The 11084-nt window shown below is 38.0% G+C and overlaps 1 protein-coding gene across 5 annotated transcripts in view; it reads right to left on the reverse strand.

Moving 5' to 3' along the window:
* Positions 1–11084, reverse strand: part of LOC138040072 (QRFP-like peptide receptor) — a 42855-nt gene that overhangs the window by 4579 nt on the left and 27192 nt on the right. The window contains exon 1 of one of the 5 annotated variants that reach the window (XM_068885973.1): positions 1319–1578. The exons of 3 other annotated variants lie outside the window; for them this stretch is intronic. The gene's annotated coding sequence lies outside the window, so the exon portion shown is untranslated. Of the gene's footprint in view, positions 1–62; positions 261–1318; positions 1579–11084 lie in introns of those variants that run through there. One more of the 5 variants, XM_068885928.1, reaches the window with a different exon arrangement.

Consider the following 11084-nt stretch of genomic DNA (forward strand, 5'->3'; position numbering starts at 1 on the left):
TCCTTTAAACGTCGATTTTCAAATATTCGTGCAACAGTTGACGTGGTAATAAAAAAACGAACCTGTGTTTGCCAATTTCATTCAGCCTTTTAAACGCCACATAACTTGTATCGACCAATTCCTGTTATGGCGAAATCACCGTATCACTTCCTTGAAATGCTAAGTTCACCTTCGAGTGTCTGTCAGACCCAAAAGTTCAATATAATGACTGCACGACATAAGCATCTGGGATTAGTGATTCTCGAAACGCTCACTTTGGCATATTTGCTCATGCTGTGACGTTGGAGGCGTCCTTGCCACGCCCAAGAACGAAAGTAGAAAGACATCTCGGTCGAATGACACATTCTACAGCTTTGCACTTGTACACTTGTTGACATTACCAACCCTAAAGCTGACGAAAGTTATTTGATCTGCCATTTTCTTAAAACTGGTTGGCTGCGGGTCGTTTTGTTTTTTCAATCAGCACCACAACTAATTGGTGAAAAAATATCTTTGGTGGGAATATAGTTTTGTTTCGATTTTGTCACGATCCCATCATGCCCTATATCATTTCATCAGTGATCCACCCGCGAACCCGGGCCTAAAGGGAAAGAACGTTCTAATAATAATTAGAATAATAAAGATGATGATGAAGATAATACGGTAATTATAATAATCAAAATAATTTATGCTCTATTTGGGGGTTAAAACCTCCAACGCCGACGTCGATCGACACCAAGGTGTCTGTAAGATACAATTGGTTAAATTGTCCCGAGATAAGTCCGAGGATGACTTTTCTCTTCCGTATATAACGTGCACTTCAAATATACATTCGCAATAGCTTGCATGCGCGGTTGGAACTCAAATGTGCCTTTATTCCCTGTTCCCTGCAAATCTACAATAAAGTTCGCGCACTACAAAAATCATCGACTTTAAGGTAATTACATCTGGCTGTGGTGCTGTGCTGTGCTGTGCTGCTGGATGGGCGCCTTGTATACATGCTTTGCTTCCGCGCTATGAAAGCTGATTAGCCATGCACAAGGCCAGTTTGTTTGTTGCGAATTGCGCGCAGAAACCAAAATTTCAAGCTCTATGGAAGACGTTGGCACGCAGCGGTGAACTTTCGACAACATTCCACAAAATTCAGTTCTTGGATCAATGTTTGGTATGTTTTAACGAGGCGAGGCGGTGCAGATCAGTGGTAAGGGAGAGACTCGCACTGACCACTCCTTGGATTTTGTTTCTGGTAGTCCCTGGTTCAACTTCTCGGCTGCGCTTGTTTTTCTTAATTAAATTAATGATCAACAGTTTGCTCGCAAAAATGGTTCCTTTAAACAACCTGTGTGTGCCAATTTCATTCAGCCTTTTAAACGCCACATAACTTGTATCGACCAATTCCTGTTACGGCGAAATCACCGTATCACGTCCTTGAAATGCTAAGTTCACCTTCGAGTGGTCTGTGTCAGTCCCAAAAGTTCAATATAATGACTGCACGACTGCATGTACGACTTGCAAATAGCCGACTGGTTTGCTTCCGGCCAGTTGGGACATTTGTTGTCGTTGTGTTCTGTCGTTTCGTTGAGTTTTTTTTTTTTGATTGGCCCTAAAAAGCCCCTATGGGGAGTTTTCAATTAAGTATGTATTGTATGGTATTTATGTATTAAGTTAAATAAGTGTGACGATGACGTTTTCGTCGCTGTCGAAACTCTTCGTCACTAATATTCTAAAGCAACATCATTCTATAATTTATCTTGATAATTTAGAATTTCTTAATACAAATACCAATTTTACTCGAGGATACTTTTATAACTGTCATGCATAAAGTCTTGTAACCTTCAAAGGACAAAACAACTTTCAAGTCTCTACCACCACGTCATCACTGTCGCACGTCATGTCCTTGGTTTAATGACGCAAAATTAGTCTATAAGGAATAATCCCAAACAACAAGAACTCCTATTTCCTGAAGATGTACACAGCCTTTTTCCATATTAAGCTCTGATGAAACATTTTCTCTAGTTCCTTAATTCTTGACACTTACTTAACGAAGATAAGTGCATGGTCTCCGTTTTCCTGACTCAAGTGGTTTTACGTCATTAAAACAATGTGGCATTCTAAAGCCCACCTAAGAGATGTTTGAGATTCAAATTTTTCTAAAGGACGAGATTGGTTTGTTTAGATTCAAAAACTCCTTCACAAATCCACCATCATATGATTTCTCGAAAACAATCGTCGTTCACAACGAAAAAGCAGCAACAAAGAACTGTCATGTTTATATTTAACGAAGGACAGAAGATTAAGACATTTCTAAACTGAAAAGCAAGGCATTCGTTTGACTGCGTTCCAAAGAAAAACTAAAAATTTTATCCATGAACTACAAAACGTATAAAAAGTATGCATAGGAAATCGTATGAACGAGAGTGCATTTCGTGATTTGTGGGCACGAGTGATGTTTTCAAAGTTCTCAAAATTGCACGAGCCATAGACGAGTGCAATTTGAGAACTTGAAAAACATCACGAGTGACCATAAATCACAAAATGCACTTTCAAGTTCATACGACTTTTTAGTTATTATATACTCAAAAAAAACTCCATCTCTTTGTTTCCATAGAAACTTCCATATTGCACACTATAACCTATTCATGCATTCGTCATTGACCAATCAGAAACGCGATATTTTGTTGAGTATGTAATAATACCAAATACTGAGAGGACTGACAATTGGCGAGCATCGCGTTAACGGCAAAAGGCAAACACATCAGGCTGAAATTTGCAACTTACAGCTGAAGAATTAGAAAAACTACCTTGATTTTAGTGATTTCTCTTTCCTGTTAGCTACAGATATCACTGAGGCGACTTCTCAAGGGGAGAGAGAAAAGTAAGAATAAGAGAATTGTCTTTCTTTTATAACAACAACCAGTCTTCCATTTCAACGTAAACACGATGCTAAATCTCTCTCTGATTATGTACAAAGCTGCCTCGAAGCTCTGGCACTAAAGGGAACCTCCACTATGACTAATGAATATTTTTAAAGCCAACAAAATAATGTTTGCAGCGAAAAGGGTTCGTCAATTTTCTTTAAAAATATTTAAATCGAAGTAGAAAAAGAATTTTAGAATCGCCTATTTTTACTTTCAAATTTCCCGGGAGCGGCCATCTTGAATAATTGTGACGTGTTACGGTTCGCCCTTATTGTCAAGTGACACTTATTCAATGATGGCGACGCACGGGATATTTGAAAACCAAAACAAGCGTTTTTGAAATTCATTTAATTAGGATACAAATGCTTTCAATGGAAAAAGTCCAAGCAATTTTAATTGTATACATTATGTTCTGTGCTTTAAAGTTATTATCTTATTTTAGTGGAGGCAGGTAACGAGTCTTTTTCGACTTTTCTCTCTAACCAAACAACACTCGCCGGGCAGATTCTCAAAATTAAAGTTGCGAAATGTGCGTGAATTTTTCAGTTACGCTGAGTGTAGGAAGAATTGACTAACAACCTAATTTGTTAGCAGCAAGATTATCAGAAACTTTCAGACACTTGACTTTTAGGGAAAAATAAAAACATTTCAGTCATTGATGAATCCTAAATACATTTCGTAGAAACTGCTAAAAATTGTTAAATGGTAGCCTTTTAAAAATCATATCATCTTTCCTAAATCGTGGGAGCTCTTACAATCTTGCAAGTTTCAAGTTTCTGCAATTAATATTCCCCAGTCGCCGAGCCAAATTTAAAATTTGCCACTTAGCACATCTCAAGTAACATAAATTGAAATTAGCGTTGAAGCTGAAGCTAGGTCAATATAATCGTGTTCATCCACTTTGAAAACGGGCAATCGAAAAGGTTTTTAGAGTAATTTTTCAACGCAAAAAATACCTACAATTATTTTGCTCTAATGGCAAGGAAACTAAAGGCGTCACTACTTTTGATTAAAATGGCATATTTTGTAAGCGAGTGGACCAATCATCAGGAGCTGAAAATGGCTTTTTTTAATGTCTGATTTGATGTATATAAAATTAGTCACACAAAAGTGATTTTACTCAATTTTGTTCGGTTTTGTTTGTTTTCGCCAAATGGATATGCAAGTTCTTACATTGACTTTGGTAATACAAAACACTGATGCACAAATTTAAGAATTTTACAAATAACCTGACATCTGTCACTGCTAAGTTTATTCTGAAAAAAGTGCTGGTCAAGTTTCATGGAAGCTTCTGACTGGGCGAACTTGCCAGGCTCACGCGCTTACTGCGACAGACCCAGTAACAAATACTTGACAGTGCACAGAAAAATCGATCGTTTGTCAGTGGATTCCCATGTAGTTTTCCAAAAACGATAATCTCAGAAAAACTGACCTTGATTTTCGAGACTGAGTATATTGAGTGTACTACTCTGCGTGTGTTAAGATTTAGTACTTAACCGGAATTTGAGGAAGTTCATTTGAAACTTGGCACCACGATTCTTTCTTATACTCAGCTGAGAAGACTGAAGATCATGGTTTCTGACAAAAATATGACAAAATAATATTTAAGACGGAATTCACCAGAAGTTCGAGTAACAAGTGGACAAAAACCTAGTACGAAGATTATCAACATTGTATTGCAAACTTCTGTACGACTGTTTTAAATATCTTCTCAAAAAAACAAAATCATTTCTAGCAACACCAAACGTCAAAAACAACTGCTGAACTTCGTAAGAAACACTTGAAAGTACTGGTGAAATGAAACTAATGATGAAATTTTACCTGTGTTTGCACAATTTCTCTGAACGTTGAAATTTAATTTTTCTCGTTCCCATGGGAAATTGTTTTCAGTGTTATTTCAGGCAACTATTTATATCTTTAGCTTTCAGGAAATGTAAAAAAGACTGTAAAACTGAAATTGCTCGCTTTTCTATCGGATTTCGTCTTAAATAAATGTATATATTTGAATTGGGGTTTATATATAGATGAAAGGAAGATGATTCTAACACTTATCATTTGTCTTTGATAGACACATGAAAGATTTAGGTGCCTCCAATGGGATTCGAACTCACGATCTCCGCGATGCCGGTGCGATGCCCTACCAACTCAGCTATGAAGCGCACTCAGTGGGAACCCAGTCGGATGTGTTGAGTTCACTTGTTCTCGTGAAAGGAAGGACTCGACGAATGAAATGAATGTATATATGTTGTCGGTCAAATCCGGTCTCGGGGTGGAATCCGTTTTACCTAGGTTAAATTGGTGATCCTCACTTTACCTAGGTTTTTACCTAAGCTGCTATCCGATAGCTAGATTGGCAACCCCCCCCCCAAAAGAACTGAAAACATCAGAGCCCAGTTGTTCGAAAGCCGATTAACTTAATCCAGGATTAACGTAAAGTTTGATTTCATTTTTTCGACTTTTAGGTGAAAGTTTCTTTTGCTTATTTTTGTTTTCCGAGATTGACATCCTCTAATGTACAATTTTGCCAAATATCAGCGCTGAAAAACATTTGAGAATAGAGAAATGAAGTCCTTCGTAAATTGTTAATCAGGGATTAGTGTTGAACGGCTTTTGAACAACCAGGCCCTGTACCTTAAACTCCTTCAAGCTCCGTCTTACGCATCTCAACACATCTTCTACCTGTTTTGTTTCATCTTATCGGGGTCTATATTCATACACTAAACTATTCAGTCTCAACATTACAACATAGTAAGGGAACAAAGAACTTACCGGTACTCGATCTATTATCGTGCGTCTTCAACCACTACACTACAACGGCGAACATGCTCAACTCCAAACAGTTCTTTTCATGATTCACTTTCGTACAATAAGTCAATTGGTATCCCTGTATAATAACGGGAAAACTAATCCTAACCTGACCCTGATTTTTCTCTAGGCTTAACTTAGGTTAAAAGATACCCGCCTTCTCTTCATCGGAGTGCGCATTCAACCTTGGTAAAATGAGGACCAAATGAGGATTTTACCGGCAACATATATTTATTTGTGACAAAAATGTAATTATTTGAAAATCAACAATTCGAGGAATATTCTAAATGATACATCATGACTTGGACAATGGAAAAGCAAAATATCCGCGATAAAAATATTCGTATTGTTAAACGCTACTTAAGTAGCAACGAAGAGAAACCCGGTAAAATAATTCGGGCTTCCATGCACGAGATTCGAACTAAGACATCTGCCCTTAAGACTAAATTCAATCAGCCTTTGTTTTGTTTTTGCTGAAAGTCGTTATCCTTGACCACCCGCTGGGAAGAAATTGCAAAGCTATGGATATCAGGAAACACAAGGAATATCTAATAGCACTGACAGTTTCGCAAATGAAGATGATCACGAATCATGACAAACATCATCTGGCCCGTGTTACTGACAGGTAGACCACTTTAAAAATTCCGGTGACATACAGTGGGTTAGCTGGACTTAAGCCTTTTCGAAGTTAGAACTACCATAAAGATGAAAATGAAAGAAAGACAACAGATCAGTGTGATGTAGTGAGATATATGCATTTCACAAAACAATTAACAGCTTCAAGTTCTTAATCACACTTATAACATCACCATGGCGTAAATTCAGAGTTATAAGCCCACGTAATTTGTTATGCTCAAAATCCTCTGTTGCGCGCTTTTGCCGCTGGAAATTTTCCTCTAAAGTTGGATCGTTAGAGTAAAGTTCATTTCAGGAAAGTTGTAATCCAGTCTCTAGCAAAAGGGTAATTCTGGGTCGGGATGGTTTCACTAATATGAATACATAAGATACGAACAGCGGTTTTCGAAGTTTTAATCTAGTTCAGAGTGAATCTAGGAGGTAATATAGTTATAATATAAGTAATATAAGTATTATCCAATACCGATTCATTTGTACGCCACGTACCAAATTTGAGTCATGAACTAAAAACATCACGTTGAAACTCGAGCTACGTCCAGATACCTGTTAAACAGTGGATAGCGTTGAATGCGTGCGCTGATTGGCTACTCACACTTTCGCGCTTGTTACATATGGGACTGGTTATAGTGGCGCCTCGTTGGCTATTTACCATCCAACGCGCGCTCATGGAATAATTGTTAATTAGTGTATACCACACAGGTGAATAGCGCTCTCTGCGCGCGCTGATCGGCTAACTCGGAGGTGATTATCCAAGCACTATTCACCTTCGAGCAATATTCGCGCGGCATTTGCGCCCGAAAATGTTTTTTGTTATCTCACTGTTTTAGTACATACTAAAACAACTATTCACCTCAGTGTTGGTGGCTAGTGGCAGATATTTACCACAAACCACCTCCACTTCGGTGAATAGTTGCTACTTATCCGAACTAACCCATCTCAACAAAGGGCAATTGTTTTAATTAAGCAAAGAACGCTAATGGAAAACTTCTCTTTACGTTCTTTTCAATCCAATAAATACCTAACACAACTTTGCACTAAAAGAAAGGCCACTTTTGATTCGCACGTTTCTTTTCAAGTGAATTGATCTGAAACTGAAAATGGCTATTTGATGTCTGATTTGAGAGAATGTGATTAAATTCATCAATTAAACAAGAATGATCTTTCCCAATCCATTCGTATAGTTTCCTTTGTGTTTGCTAATTTTAATTAGCAAACCAATGTAAATTCACGTCCTAACCAACCGTGGTGTGCGAAATGACAAGCAGTTTCTATCAGTAGGACCACTGTAAAGCTTCTGGCATCCCACCGTGGCTTAGCGAAGCCTTGAAACGTATGAGCGCTAGAACGACTAGACTAGACACTTAAATATGGTTCTTTTCCTTTTTTTCTAATGTCCAAGTTTGACTTACCTCTCAAATAAAAATAAAGACGACAGGCGATGCGGTGAGAGATATTACACAAAAAAATTAACAGCTTCTTAAGTGGTTATTCATCGTCGTGGGGTAAATGCTAAGTAAATGTTAGCCTACGAGCAAGCAATCCGCAAGCGATCGACCCACCGCTTGCGCCCGAGAGTCTTGTGCGAGACCCCAACGGAGAGCTTGCTCGCAGGCTAAGTAAATGTTGGGGTCGAAATTCTTCCTTTGCGCGCTTTTTTGGTGGAAAACCTTTGAATCGTTAGAATAAATTATTTCATGTAAGGAAACTCGTAATATTCGACTTCCAGCGAAGCGCAATGCTGTCTGTAGTTGTCCTCTTTACATATTGTTCTTTTACCTCGACTGCTTTCTTTATAGTTAATTCTCCTTTTTTCCTAAATCCTTCTACCTTCTAAATATTTGTAAGCACGAAGAGTAATGTTTACATGTTGTTGTTGTTGTTGTATGTTATAATCATTTATTCCTTAAAAGAAAAGTCCAAATAATTCTGTGTACAGTCTGGCTTGCCGCGATTAGCTTTTCGCTATTTGCAAGCCAGCCTAGTAATAACTTGAACTGTTTGCCGTAAATAAATAAAACTTGAAAACATGAATGCATAAGATACGGGAATCTATTTCAGATCGATCGAATCTAGGACTAGGAGCTAATGTACCCAGTTTTATTACAGTGGGTAATAAGAATTCTCCAACACTGATTCATTTTCATTTTGATCTTTCTATTAAAATAACCATATTTTTTGAGGTGCGTTTTGGAGTAGTCATTGCACATTTCCAAGTCTTAAATCTACCCTGAATAAAAAGATTCAGCGAAGATCACAAAGCTGCTGAGGTAAACTACTCAAGTATTAAGATACTGCTCTTAAAAAAATTACAATCAATGACATGTTAGAGAGATGAATAACCAACTTAATCCTACCTAATCAGCACTTGCACTAGGTTATCCTTATGAGCTGGGTCTATTCTACTAAGCTGATCAAATCTTTCTTTATGGCAGTGGTGCCATAAATTGAAGTCAGGCGTACTTTTTACTATGGAAACATCAAGTAAAGACGTAGCACCTGCACGGTTTTTCAGGATTTCCTGACAGCAAATTAAAGTGATGACCTTGCGGGAAGACATTCAAAATATAAATATTCAGTTCCATTTATACTTCAATCAGGATATTGATCACGTATTATGTGCACTTGCAGCTAAAAAAAAATCTGTGTTCGTAAGCGCAACTTAACAAGCTAAAATAAATGCAATTTGCAACGCACACTAAACTGAACTTCGCTAATTTTCTTGATCTACCTTAATATATATGAAAGTTCTGTTGGTGATACATTTCATTTTCTGTGAACAAAGCTTTTGTCTGAAGGCAACTGATGTCAATGTTTAGTACAAAGGCCCAAAGTCCAAAAACACTAAGCACTCAGGACGTAATCTGACAGTTTTATACGACATATTCACTGTCCCATATGGGGAAAGTACCGTTATAAAGGAAACCACTGACCTGTGAAAAATAAAGAGTTTTTTATTGCGGAATTGCAGTATTCAGCTCTGGGCACCGATCATTTAAAACAGTTAGGTTCACCTAAGATCTGTTGCGTTAGATATCGCAAATGTATTCTTTCGGTAAAAGTTAATATTTTTGAATTTTTAGGAAGTGGTCTTATCTCGTGAGCCACTCTATATCAATAGTACTGATTCCTTCACTCTTCCTGAACTATTTCTTCGTCCTATTCGTATAAGGCAGTAAAAATATTTCACTCAGCAATTTTGATCTACAAAGGGTAGGTTCTTTTGAGCTCTCCGAACGGCTGTTGGTTTGCTGAGAGTGCTTAGTAATGAAAAAGCTGACATCCTGTATAAAAATCAAACCGGATACTGATTTGAAATCGAAGGTAGAACGTTTGTGAGTTTTAAGTACAGTAAAAGAAAATTTTAAAAAGCTGATGGTTATGTCGTTTACATTCTTTAGTTTTGACGATATAAGAATGTCTTCAGTTGCCAAAGTGTTTCTAACTTTGATGCAGCTCATGTAAATCAATAAACGGACGTGACCTGGAAAATACTGCGTTGCTGCGATGTGACATCGGCTTCAGACACGTTTGTTTATTCTATCTTTAGATAAAATTAACTTTCATTTATGCTACTACTATTCATTTCACAAAAGAATGAGAAAAGTAAAGATGTTTTTTCATTGACTCTAATCCTGGGTATGTTTTGGTTTTGATGCTTAAGTTTTTTTCATTTAATTAAACTTCGAAACTCATCTCCGCTCTCCCCGTCTCTGAAAATCTGTTATACGTGACTAATTGAAATTTAAAGTTAAGGTGTACGTGTTGCCGGTGAAATCCGTTCTCAGGTTACCTTGGTTAAATTAGTGATCCTTATTTTACCTAGGTTGAATACGCACTCATGCAGATGAATTGAAGAATTTTTTTAGGAGCCTAATTAAGCCTAGAGGAAAATTAGCGTAAAGTTAGGATTAGTTTTGGTTATTATACAAAAGTAAATAATGAAAAGAACCGTGATGGGTTGAGCATGCTCAGTCGATCGTCGTTTTAGCGTCGCGGTGAAGACACGGACTCTATACATCAGGGACCCGTTTCTCCGAAAGTTCGAAACGTTTTGAGGCATTTTCGGGTGTCAAAATTCCTTTTGCATCTCAAGAACGGAGAGGATTAATATTTAAGTCGTCAAACTTCACAGACATGTTTCTCCTAGTTAGCTTGAAAACATGTTAAAAGATCGGCTTTCCAAAACAAGCGGTTGGAAGTTTCACAAATGGCTTTTCGGGCCCAGAAAGTTTTCGGGACTTTAGAGGAAAGCGCCCCAGGGCCCTGTTGTTCGAAGGGTGGACAGCGTTACCCACTGAATAAGTCACTATTCACTGGATAACTCAATTGGCTTCGCTGGTGCTTATCCGCTGGATAGGATAGCGTTATCCACCTTTTGAACAACCGAGGCCAGGAGGGTCCAAGTTCGAGTACCGGTAAAGGTCACGTCACACGAGGCAATTTTTCTTGCAACTCGCATCGCAACAAACTGCAATTGTTGCGTTGCGAGTTGCGAGAAAAGTAGAACGACCCTCTACTTTTCGCAACGTTGCGAGGCAAGTTGCTTGCGTGTGACATCTCCTCTGCAACTCGCAACGCAATTTTGTCAGAATGGGCCAATCAGAGCTCATCTTTCGGTGACATAGCGCGTCCGCCATCTTGTTTGTTATTGTACGCGTTGCAAGTTGCGAAAGAAGTTGCCAACGTGTAACATACCCTCTGCAACTTGAAAGGTTTTTTATTCGTCATCGTTGCGTTACGAGTTGC

This window comes from Montipora capricornis, chromosome 1, assembly GCF_036669925.1.
Source record: "Montipora capricornis isolate CH-2021 chromosome 1, ASM3666992v2, whole genome shotgun sequence".
Taxonomy (NCBI): domain Eukaryota; kingdom Metazoa; phylum Cnidaria; class Anthozoa; order Scleractinia; family Acroporidae; genus Montipora; species Montipora capricornis.